Source organism: Coregonus lavaretus (genome assembly GCF_964263955.1).
Source record: "Coregonus lavaretus genome assembly, chromosome: 29".
NCBI classification, from domain to species: Eukaryota; Metazoa; Chordata; class Actinopteri; order Salmoniformes; family Salmonidae; genus Coregonus; species Coregonus lavaretus.
The window spans coordinates 10395739-10408147 of record NC_140016.1 but is presented as its reverse complement, the minus strand read 5'-3'; the positions used below and the strand labels follow the sequence as shown (position 1 = coordinate 10408147).

The 12409-nt window shown below is 48.6% G+C and overlaps 1 protein-coding gene across 1 annotated transcript in view; it reads left to right on the top strand.

The window, feature by feature from the left end:
* Positions 1–12409, top strand: part of LOC311105331 (glypican-3-like) — a gene marked incomplete at both ends in the record, with an annotated part of 241441 nt that overhangs the window by 113583 nt on the left and 115449 nt on the right. The gene's annotated exons all lie outside the window — the stretch shown is intronic.

The window sequence follows — 12409 nt, the reverse complement described above, 5'->3', positions numbered from 1 at the left end:
TGTGTGTGTGTGTGTGTGTGTGTGTGTGTACAGGCAGCGCTCCCTCCCTAGTTGAGGATGCTGGCTGCTAGGTGCAGATAAAAGCATGGGGATATTTCAGGGCTTTCTCTCACTCTAAGACAGCCCTTATCTCTTCCCCACCTCTCCTGTTGGCTGTGCTGGTCCAGCCATGAGTGATATTAATACCCACGCTAATGAGCCCCTTCCTTGAAGATATTGAAACAATCGGTAGGGGAGGTGGAGGAGAGGAGATGGGGGAGGAGGAAGTCTCTATCCTGTGCCACAACTCCCTGGGGGGCTGTGTGATTGTGGAACACACGAATAAAGAGTGAAATCAAGCTCCAACTACATCTCCTTCAGGCCTGTGAAAGCACGCGTGGGTAAGGCAGGAGGATAATTTGTGTGCGTCCCAAATGACAGGGCCCAAAGGTCTCCGGTCAAAAGTAGTGCACCATAATGGAAATAGGGCACCATTTGACGCAGAATTACACTGAAGGAGATGGGGAGGATGAGGTGCCAGTGTCTGGCCAGGGAGTGTGTATGCAGGCTGGGTGTGTGTGTGTGTGTGTGTGTGTTAGGGCTGTGGCGGTCGTGAAATGTTGTCAGCCGGTGATTGTCAAGCAAGCCGGTGATTGTCAAGCAAATAACTGCCTGTCTCACGGTAATTGACCGTTAGTTAACATAAACACATTTAGCATCTCCTGGCTTCCAAGCATAGCCTACAAGCTACTGACGCAGACCTTTGGAAGTGTAATAAATCCATGTAATATAGCCTACACCATCACAATAAATCCATTCTTTATTTTAGACAGGTCTAAAGAAACATGATATGAAGAAAATGTGGTCTATTTCAGAAGAACAGCATAGCATACTCTGAGTTGTCCTTATGTTAGAGATGGAGATATCGTGGACGTAGTTCGGGGTGCCTTGTAAGGATCCGATGGTGAGCGAGTAAACTGCCTCTTCCATCAATCCTATTAGCCAATGTTCAATCATTTGAAAATAAATTAGACGACCTAAGATCAAGGATATCCTACCAACGGGACATAAAAAACTGTAATATCTTATGTTTCACCGAGTCGTGGCTGAACGACGACATGGACAACATACAGCTGACGGGATATAGGCTACATCGGCAGGATAGAACGGCTGACTCCGGTAAGACAAGGGGTGGCGGTCTGTGTATATTTGTAAACAACAGCTGGTGCATAAAATCTAATACTAAGGAAGTCTCAAGGTTTTGCTCATCTGAGGTAGAGTATCTCATGATAAGCTGTAGACCACACTATTTACCAAGAGACTTTTCATCGATATTTTTCGTAGCTGTCTATCTACCACCACAAACCGATGCTGGCATTAAGATTGCACTCAATGAGCTGTATAAGGCCATAAGTAAACAGGAAAACACTCATCCAGAAGCAGCGCTCCTAGTGGCCGGGGACTTTAATGCAGGGAAACTTAAATCCATTCTACCTCATTTCTACCAGCATGTTAAATGTGCAACCAGAGGGAAAAAAAACTCTAGACCACCTTTACTCCACACACAGAGACGCATACAAATCTCTCCCTCACCCTCCATTTGGCAAATCTGACCATAACTCTATCCTCCTGATTCCTGCTTATAAGCAAAAACTAAAGCAGGAAGCACCAGTGACTCGGTTAATAAAAAAGTGATCAGATGACGCAGATGCTAAGCTACAGGACTGTTTTGCTAGCACAGACTCGAATATGTTCCGGGATTCTTCAGATAGCATTGAGGAGTACACCACATCAGTCACTGGCTTCATCAATAAGTGCATCGATGACGTCGTCCCCACAGTGACCGTACGTACATACCCCAACCAGAAGCCATGGATTACAGGCAACATCCGCACTGAGCTAAAGGGTAGAGCTGCCGCTTTCAAGGAGCGGGACTCTAACCCGGACGCTTATAAGAAATCCCGCTATAACCTCCGACGAACCATCAAACAGGCAAAGAGTCAATACAGGACTAAGACTGAATTGTACTACACCGGCTCTGACGCTCGTCGGATGTGGCAGGGCTTGAAAGCTATTACAGACTACAAAGGGAAGCACAGCCGCGAGCTGCCCAGTGACACTTGACTACCAGACTAGCTAAATCACTTCTATGCTCGCTTCGAGGCAAGCAACACTGAAGCATGCATGAGAGCACCAGCTGTTCTGGATGACTATGTGATCACGCTCTCCGTAGCCGATGTGAGTAAGACTTTTAAGCAGGTCAACATTCATAAGGCCGCAGGGCCAGACAGATTACCAGGACATGTACTCCGAGCATGTGCTGACCAACTGGCAAGTGTCTTCACTTACATTTTCAACATGTCCCTGACTGAGTCTGTAATACCAACATGTTTCAAGCAGACCACCATAGTCCCTGTGGCCAAGGACACTAAGATAACCTGCCTAAATGACTACCGACCCGTAGCACTCACGTCTGTAGCCATGAAGTGCTTTGAAAGGCTGGTCATGGCTCACATCAACACCATTATCCCAGAAACCCTAGACCCACTCCAATTTGCATACCGCCCCAACAGATCCACAGATGATGCAATCTCTATTGCACTCCACACTGCCCTTTCCCACCTGGATAAGAGGAACACCTACGTGAGAATGCTATTCATTGACTACAGCTCAGTGTTCAACACCATTGTGCCCTCAAAGCTCATTACTAAGCTAAGGATCCTGGGACTAAACACCTCCCTCTGCAACTGGATCCTGGACTTCCTGACGATCCTCCCCCAGGTGGTAAGGGTAGGTAACAACACATCTGCCACGCTGATCCTCAACACGGGGGCCCCTCAGGGGTGCGTGCTCAGTCCCCTCCTGTACTCCCTGTTCACCCATGACTGCATAGCCAGGCACGACTCCAACACCATCATTAAGTTTGCCGACGACACAACAGTGGTAGGCCTGATCACCGACAACGACGAGACAGCCTATAGGGGGAGGTTTGAGATCTGGCCATGTGGTGCCAGGACAACAACCTCTCCCTCAACGTGATCAAGACAAAGGAGATGATTGTGGACTACAGGAAAAAAAAGAGGACTGAGCACACCCCCATTCTCATCGACGGGGCTGTAGTGGATCAGGTTGAGAGCTTCAAGTTCCTTGGTGTCCACATCACCAACAAACTATCATGGTCCAAACACACCAAGACAGTCGTGAAGAGGGCACGACAAAGCCTATTCCCCCTCAGGAGACTGAAAAGATTTGGCATGGGTCCTCAGATCCTCATAAAGTTCTACAGCTGCACCATCGAGAGCCTCCTGACTGGTTACATCACCGCCTGGTATGGCAACTGCTTGGCCTCCGACCGCAAGGCACTACAGAGGGTAGTGCGTACGGCCCAGTACATCACTGGGGCCAAGCTTCCTGCCATCCAGGACCTCTATACCAGGCGGTGTCAGAGGAAGGCCCTCAAAATTGTCAAAGACTCTAGTCACCCAAGTCATAGACTGTTCTCTCTGCTACCAAGTCTAGGTCCAAAAGGCTTCTCAACAGCTTCTACCCCCAAGCCATAAGACTTCTGAACAGCTAATCATGGCTACACTGACTATTTGCACTGCCCCCCCACCCCCACCCCGTCCCCCTCTTTTACGCTGCTGCTACTCTGTTTATTATTTATGCATAGTCACTTTAACTCTACCCACATGTACATATTACCTCAATTACCTCGACTAGCCGGTGCCCCCGCACATTGACTCTGCACTGGTACCGCCCTTTAATTATTTGCTTTTATTTTTTTACTTAACACTTTCTATTTTACATTTTCTTAAATGCATTGTTGGTTAAGGGCTTGTAAGTAAGCATTTCACTGTAATGTCTACACCTGTTGTATTCAGCGCATGTGGCAAATAAAATTTGATTTGATTTGATGATATGTTCTGATCAGGTTATAGCAAATGGCTGGGGGCTTCACTAGTTCATTTAGCGGACAATATTTGCTTAGAATTCTGTGGCATTATTTTATAGTATGAAGAATACAATTGAACATAGCTGAATAAAAGGATATTTTCTCCAAAAGATTTGAGGAAGTCCGCACATGCGGCTATTCTGTATTGAGCGGTTAACAAAGAAACAGATACTCCTATTTGCTTAATTTAGAGTTATTTATGTAACTTTAGTTGTGATACAAATGTTGGGCTCTACGTTTAGAGTTTTAATATATTCGAAGGCTGCATGATACGACTCTAATGATGATTTGAAAAAAGTTGCATGAAAGGCATGAGCTCTGCTTTGTTTTTTTGCGCACACTCTTCATCAGTTTCTCATTCGCAATTTGACAAGCTCTTGATAATGCCTTGAATGATCGCCTGACCGCCTGCCTGCCTGCCTGCCTGCCTGCCTGCCTGCCCGCCCGCCCATCTACCTACCTACCTACCTACCTACCTACCTACCTGCCTACCTGCCTACCTACCTACCTACCTACCTACCTACCTACCTGCCTACCTACCTACCTACCTACCTACCTACCTACCTACCTACCTACCTACCTACCTACCTACCTACCTACCTACCTACCTACCTGCCTACCTGCCTACCTGCCTACCTACCTACCTGCCTGCCTGCCTGCCTGCCTGCCTGCCTGCCTGTATGTCTGCCTGCCCATCTACCTACCTACCTACCTACCTACCTACCTGCCTACCTGCCTACCTACCTACCTACCTACCTACCTACCTACCTACCTACCTACCTACCTACCTACCTACCTACCTACCTACCTACCTGCCTACCTACCTGCCTGCCTGCCTGCCTGCCTGCCTGCCTGCCTGCCTGCCTGCCTGCCTGCCTGCCTGCCTGCCTGCCTGCCTGCCTGCCTGTCTGCCTGCCTGCCTGCCTGTCTGTCTGTCTGTCTGTCTGTCTGTCTGTCTGTCTGTCTGTCTGTCTGTGTCCTTGTGTAGAGAGGCTGTATTGATTAATGCTGATGACGATGTCCTTTGGCTGATCAGTGTGTCAGTGTGTCAGTGTGTGTCAGTGTGTGTGTGTGAGTGTGAGTGTGAATGTGTGTGTGTAGGTGTGGGTGTGTGTGTGTTGGTGTGTGTGTGTTGGTGTGGGTGTGAGTGTGTGTACAGTGCCTTGCAAAAGTATTCATCCCCCTTGGCGTTTTTCCTATTTTGTTGCATTACAACTTGTAATTTAAATTGATTTTTTATTTGGATTTCATGTAATGGACATACACAAAATAGTCCAAATTGGTGAAGTGAAATGCAAAAAATAACTTGTTTTAAAAAATGCTAAAAAAAAAAAAACGGAAAAGTGGTGCGTGTATATGTATTCACCCCCTTTGCTATGAAGACCCTAAATAAGATCTGGTGCAACCAATTACCTCCAGAAGTCACATAATTAGTTAAATAAAGTCCACCTGTGTGCAATCTAAGTGTCACATGTTCTGTCACATGATCTCAGTATATATACACCTGTTCTGAAAGGCCCCAGAGTCTGCAACACCACTAAGCAAGGGGCACCACCAAGCAAGCGGCACCATGAAGACCAAGGAGCTCTCCAAACAGGTCAGGGACAAAGTTGTGGAGAAGTACAGATCAGGGTTGGGTTATAAAAAAATATCAGAAACTTTGAACATCCCACGGAGCACCATTAAATCCATTATAAAAAAAATTGAAAGAATATGGCACCACAACAAACCTGCCAAGAGAGGGCCGCCCACCAAAACTCACGGACCAGGCAAAGAGGGCATTAATCAGAGAGGCAACAAAGAGACCAAAGATAACCCTGAAGGAGCTGCAAAGCTCCACAGCGCAGATTGGAGTATCTGTCCATAGGACCACTTTAAGCAGTACACTCCTCAGAGCTGGGCTTTACGGAAGAGTGGCCAGAAAAAAGCCATTGCTTAAAGAAAGAAATAAGCAAACACGTTTGGTGTTCGCCAAAAGGCATGTGGTCCTCTGTAGCTCAGCTGGTAGAGCACGGCGCTTGTAACGCCAAGGTAGTGGGTTCGATCCCCGGGACCACCCATACACAAAAAAAATAAAAAATAAAAAAATTATGTATGCACGCATGACTGTAAGTCGCTTTGGATAAAAGCGTCTGCTAAATGGCATATTATTATTATGTGGGAGACTCCCCAAACATATGGAAGAAGGTACTCTGGTCAGATGAGACTAAAATTGAGCTTTTTGGCCATCAAGGAAAACGCTATGTCTGGCGCAAACCCAACACCTCTCATCACCCCGAGAACACCATCCCCACAGTGAAGAATGGTGGTGGCAGCATCATGCTGTGGGGATGTTTTTCATGGGCAGGAACTGGGAAACTGGTCAGAATTGAAGGAATGATGGATGGCGCTAAATACAGGGAAATTCTTGAGGGAAACCTGTTTCAGTCTTCCAGTGATTTGAGACTTGGACAGAGGTTCACCTTCCAGCAGGACAATGACCCTAAGCATACTGCTAAAGCAACACTTGAGTGGTTTAAGGGGAAACATTTAAATGTCTTGGAATGGCCTAGTCAAAGCCCAGACCTCAATCCAATTGAGAATCTGTGGTATGACTTAAAGATTGCTGTACACCAGCGGAACCAATCCAACTTGAAGGAGCTGGAGCAGTTTTGCCTTGAAGAATGGGCAAAAATCCCAGTGGCTAGATGTGCCAAGCTTATAGAGACATACCCCAAGAGACTTGCAGCTGTAATTGCTTCAAAAGGTGGCTCTACAAGGTATTGACTTTGGAGGGGTGAATAGTTATGCACGCTCAAGTTCTGTTTTTTTGTCTTATTTCTTGTTTGTTTCACAAAAAAATTATTTTGCATCTTCAAAGTGGTAGGCATGTTGTGTAAATCAAATGATACAAATCCCCCAAAAATCCATTTTAATTCCAGGTTGTAAGGCAACAAAATGCCAAGGGGGGTGAATACTTTCGCAAGCCACTATACATGTGTGTAAGTGTGTTCCTACATTACGTTAAATTAAAATCCACTTTGTGTATAATTAATTGTGTAATAACTTATTTGCTTGTCTGTATATATGAGTTTGCGTATGTCTTCCCGGTTCCCTGATAAAGATGCCCAGCCCTGCTCCTGTGCTCTATCAGTATGCAGCACCAGCATCATTGGCAGGCAGGCTGCGCAAACACACACACACAAACACACGCAGGCACACACACACACACACACACACACACACAGCCAGTGGATTCACTTAAGGGGAGCTAGTCACAATTAGCTGTTAACATTACAAGGCAGAATTTAGCCCTGGCCAGTATCCCCCGGGGAAATTAAACCAGCTCTAAATCATTAAACCACAAGCTAAACATTAACAGACATTTGCATTTTTATTGCAACTTTAAAATAATGGCGTGACTCCATTATCTCCCAGACACAGAGAGAGAAGTTTGTTAGGTATTATTATTGTGTCGTCCTGCGTTGGATTTTTTTTCGTTTATCAAGGGGAAGAAGCTAGAGAACGAGAGGCCTCGTCGGTTTCATGCCGGCGCTTTGTGGAGGGTTGTGGAAGGTTGTGATTACAAAATAAACAAAACAGAAACAGCACAGGCAGAGGAAATAGTGACTGGTTTGTTATGCAAATCCCCTCTTTTATTTCTCCCCAAAATAAACAAACAATAACAGAGGATAGAGGAGCTGAATAGGGGGTAACAATATGACAGACAACAACAGAGGAGCTGAATAGGGGGTAACAATATGACAGACAACAACAGAGGAGCTGAATAGGGGGTAACAATATGACAGACAACAACAGAGGAGCTGAATAGGGGGTAACAATATGATAGACAACAACAGAAGATAGAGGAGCTGAATAGGGGGTAACAATATGATAGACAACAGGTTTGACTGTTAGTTGAGTTCTCACTTACAGTGAGGGAAAAAAGTATTTGATCCCCTGCTGATTTTGTACGTTTGCCCACTGACAAATAAATTATCAGTCTATCATTTTAATGGTAGGTTTCTTTGAACAGTGAGAGACAGAATAACAACAACAAAATCCAGAAAAATGCATGTCAAAAATGTTATAAATTTATTTGCATTTTAATGAGGGAAATAAGTATTTGACCCCCTCTCAATCAGAAAGATTTCTGCCTCCCAGGTGTCTTTTATACAGGTAACGAGCGGAGATTATGAGCACACTCTTAAAGGGAGTGCTCCTAATCTCAGTTTGTTACCTGTATAAAAGACACCTGTCCACAGAAGCAATCAATCAATCAGATTCCAAACTCTCCACCATGGCCAAGACCAAAGAGCTCGCAAGGGTGTCAGGGACAAGATTGTAGACCTACACAAGGCTGGAATGGGCTACAAGACCATCGCCAAGCAGCTTGGTGAGAAGGTGACAACAGTTGGTGCGATTATTCACAAATGGAAGAAACACAAAATAACTGTCAATCTCCCTCGGCCTGGGGCTCCATGCAAGATCTCACCTCGTGGAGTTGCAATGATCATGAGAATGGTGAGGAATCAGCCCAGAACTACACGGGAGGATCTTGTCAATGATCTCAAGGCAGCTGGGACCATAGTCACTAAGAAAACAATTGGTAACACACTACGCCGTGAAGGACTGAAATCCTGCAGCGCCCGCAAGGTCCCCCTGCTCAAGAAAGCACATATACATGCCCGTCTGAAGTTTTCCAATGAACATCTGAATGATTCAGAGGAGAACTGGGTGAAAGTGTTGTGGTCAGATGAGACCACAATGGAGCTCTTTAGCATCAACTCAACTCGCCGTTTTTGGAGGAGGAGGAATGCTGCCTATGACCCCAAGAACACCATCCCCACCGTCAAACATGGAGGTGGAAACATTATGCTTTGGGGGTGTTTTTCTGCTAAGGGGACAGGACAACTTCACCGCATCAAAGGGACGATGGACGGGGCCATGTACCGTCAAATCTTGGGTGAGAACCTCCTTTCCTCAGCCAGGGCATTGAAAATGGGTCGTGGATGGGTATTCCAGCATGACAATGACCCAAAACACACGGCCAAGGCAACAAAGGAGTGGCTCAAGAAGAAGCACATTAAGGTCCTGTAGTGGCCTAGCCAGTCTCCAGACCTTAATCCCATAGAAAATCTATGGAGGGAGCTGAAGGTTCGAGTTGCCAAACGTCAGTGTGACACTCTGGCTCCGGGACTTTTGTATTTGAGCCAGGGTGTAGTTTGTTATGTTGGGTTTGGGTGTATTTTCTAGGTTTGCCTTTCTGTTGGCTTCATTTCTAGGTTTGGTCTATGACTCCCAATCGGAGGTAACGAGTGTCAGCTGTCGGCTCTATCTCTGATTGGGAGCCATATTTAATCTGAATGTTTTCCTGTGGGAATTGTGGGTTTTTGTTCCTTTTGGTCAGTGTACCGTGGACTTCATTGAGTCGTCTTTTGTTTGTAGTTCGTTAACGTTTATTTAATAAAGTCATGTTTCTTGGACACGCTGCGCCTTGGTCATACTTGGACGACATAGACGGCCGTGACAGAAAAACCCACCATAAGAGGACCAAGCAGCGTGTCAAGCGGCAACAGGACCCAGCTCCAAAGGATTCATGGACATGGGAGGAGATACTGGCTGGAAAGGGTCCTTGGGCACAACCGGGAGAATATCGCCGCCCTCGTGAAGAGCTGGAGGCAGCTAAAGCCGAGAGGAGGTGGTATGAGGAGGCAGCACGGAGTCGAGGCTGGAAGCCCGTGGGTACTACCCAAAAATTTCTTGGGGGGGGGCTTAAAGGGAGTGTGGCGAAGTCAGGTAGGAGACCTGCGCCTACTCCCTGTACTTACCGTGGAGAGCGAGAGTACGGGCAGACACCGTGTTACGCAGTAGAGCGCATGGTGTCTCCTGTACGCGTGCATAGCCCGGTTCGGTACATTCCAGCTCCACGTATCGGCCGGGCTAGATTGAGCGTTGAGCCGGATGTCATGAAGCCGGCCCAACGCATCAGGCCACCAGTGCGTCTCCTCGGGCCGGCTTACATGGCACCAGCCTTACGCATGGTGTCCCCGGTTCGCCTACATAGCCCGGTGCGGGTTATTCCTCCTTCCCGTACTGGTCGGGCGACGGGGAGCATACAACCAGGTAAGGTTGGGCAGGCTCAATGCTCAAGGGAGCCAGTACGCCTGCACGGTCCGGTATTTCCGGCGCCACCTCCCCGCTCCAGCCCAGTACCACCAGTGCCTACACCACGCACCAAGCCTCCTGTGTGTCCCCAGAGTCCTGTGCGCCCTGTTGCTACTCCCCGCACTAGCCCTGAGATGCGTGTCCTCAGCCCGGGACCACCAGTTCCGGCACCACGCACTAGGCCTTATGTGCGTCCCCAGGGTCCAGCATGCCCTGTTGCTACTCCCCGCACTAGCCCTGAGATGCGTGTCCTCAGCCCGGGACCACCAGTTCCGGCACCACGCACTAGGCCTTATGTGCGTCCCCAGGGTCCAGCATGCCCTGTTCCTTCTCCCCGCACTAGCCCTGAGATAAGTGTCCTCAGCCCGGGACCACCAGTTCCGGCACCACGCACCAGGCCTATAGTGCGTCTCGGCCGGCCAGAGTCTGCCGTCTGCCCAACGGCGCCTGAACTGCCCGTCTGCCCAACGGCGCCTGAACTGCCCGTCTGCCCAACGGCGCTTGAACTGCCCGTCTGCCCAACGGCGCCTGAACTGCCTGTCTGCCCAACGCCGTCTGAACTGTCCGTCTGCCAAGCGCTGCATGAACTGCCCGTCTGTACTGAGCCTTCAGAGCCGTCCGCCAGACCGGAGCCGCTAAAGCCTTCCGCCAGACAGGAGCCGCTAGAGCCTTCCGCCAGACAGGATCAGCCAGAGCCTTCCGCCAGACAGGATCAGCCAGAGCCTTCCGCCAGACAGGATCAGCCAGAGCCTTCCGCCAGACAGGATCAGCCAGAGCCTTCCGCCAGACAGGATCAGCCAGAGCCTTCCGCCAGACAGGATCAGCCAGAGCCTTCCGCCAGACAGGATCAGCCAGAGTCTTCCGCCAGCCATGAGCAGCCAGATCCGTCAGCCGGCCATGAGCAGCCAGATCCGTCAGCCAGCCATGAGCAGCCAGATCCTTCAGCCAGCCATGAGCAGCCAGATCCGTCGGCCAGCCATGAGCAGCCAGATCCGTCGGCCAGCCATGAGCAGCCAGATCCGTCAGCCAGCCATGAGCAGCCAGATCCGTCAGCCAGCCATGAGCAGCCAGATCCTTCAGCCAGCCATGAGCAGCCAGATCCGTCGGCCAGCCATGAGCAGCCAGATCCGTCGGCCAGCCATGAGCAGCCAGATCCGTCAGCCAGCCATGAGCAGCCAGATCCGTCAGCCAGCCATGAGCAGCCAGATCCTTCAGCCAGCCATGAGCCGTCCAGCCAGGATCCGCCAGAGCCAGCCAGCCAGGATCCGCCATTGAGTCCGGTGCTGTCCCTTATTCCGGTGCTGCCCCTTATCCTGGTGCTGCCCCTTAGTCCGGTACTGCCCCTTAGTCCGGTGCTGCCCCTTAGTCCGGTGCTGCCCTTTAGTCCGGTGCCGCCCCTTAATCCAGTGGGGTTTAGTGGGGGGGTGGTCATGTGGAGGAGGCTACGGAAGCAGATAGTGACTAAGGTGGGGTGGGGACCACGACCAGGGCCAGAACCGCCACCGGGGACAGACGCCCACCCAGACCCTCCCCTAGACTGTATGCTGGTGCGCCCGGAGTTCGCACCTTTAGGGGGGGGTACTGTGACACTCTGGCTCCGGGACTTTTGTATTTGAGCCAGGGTGTAGTTTGTTATGTTGGGTTTGGGTGTATTTTCTAGGTTTGCCTTTCTGTTGGCTTCATTTCTAGGTTTGGTCTATGACTCCCAATCGGAGGTAACGAGTGTCAGCTGTCGGCTCGTTATCTCTGATTGGGAGCCATATTTAATCTGAATGTTTTCCTGTGGGAATTGTGGGTTTTTGTTCCTTTTGGTCAGTGTACCGTGGACTTCATTGAGTCGTCTTTTGTTTGTAGTTCGTTAACGTTTATTTAATAAAGTCATGTTTCTTGGACACGCTGCGCCTTGGTCATACTTGGACGACATAGACGGCCGTGACAGTCAGCCTCAAAACCTTAATGACTTGGAGAAGATCTGCAAAGAGGAGTGGGACAAAATCCCTCCTGAGATGTGTGCAAACCTGGTGGCCAACTACAAGAAACATCTGACCTCTGTGATTGCCAACAAGGGTTTTGCCACCAAGTACTAAGTCATGTTTTGCAGAGGGGTCAAATAATTATTTCCCTCATTAAAATGCAAATACATTTATAACATTTTTGACATGGGTTTTTCTGGATTATTTTGTTGTTATTCTGTCTCTCACTATTCAAATAAACCTACTATTCAAATTATAGAATGATCATTTCTTTGTCAGTTGGCAAACGTACAAAATCAGCAGGGGATCAAATACTTTTTTCCGTCACTGTACTCTCTGAAGTCAATGTGAGTTGATG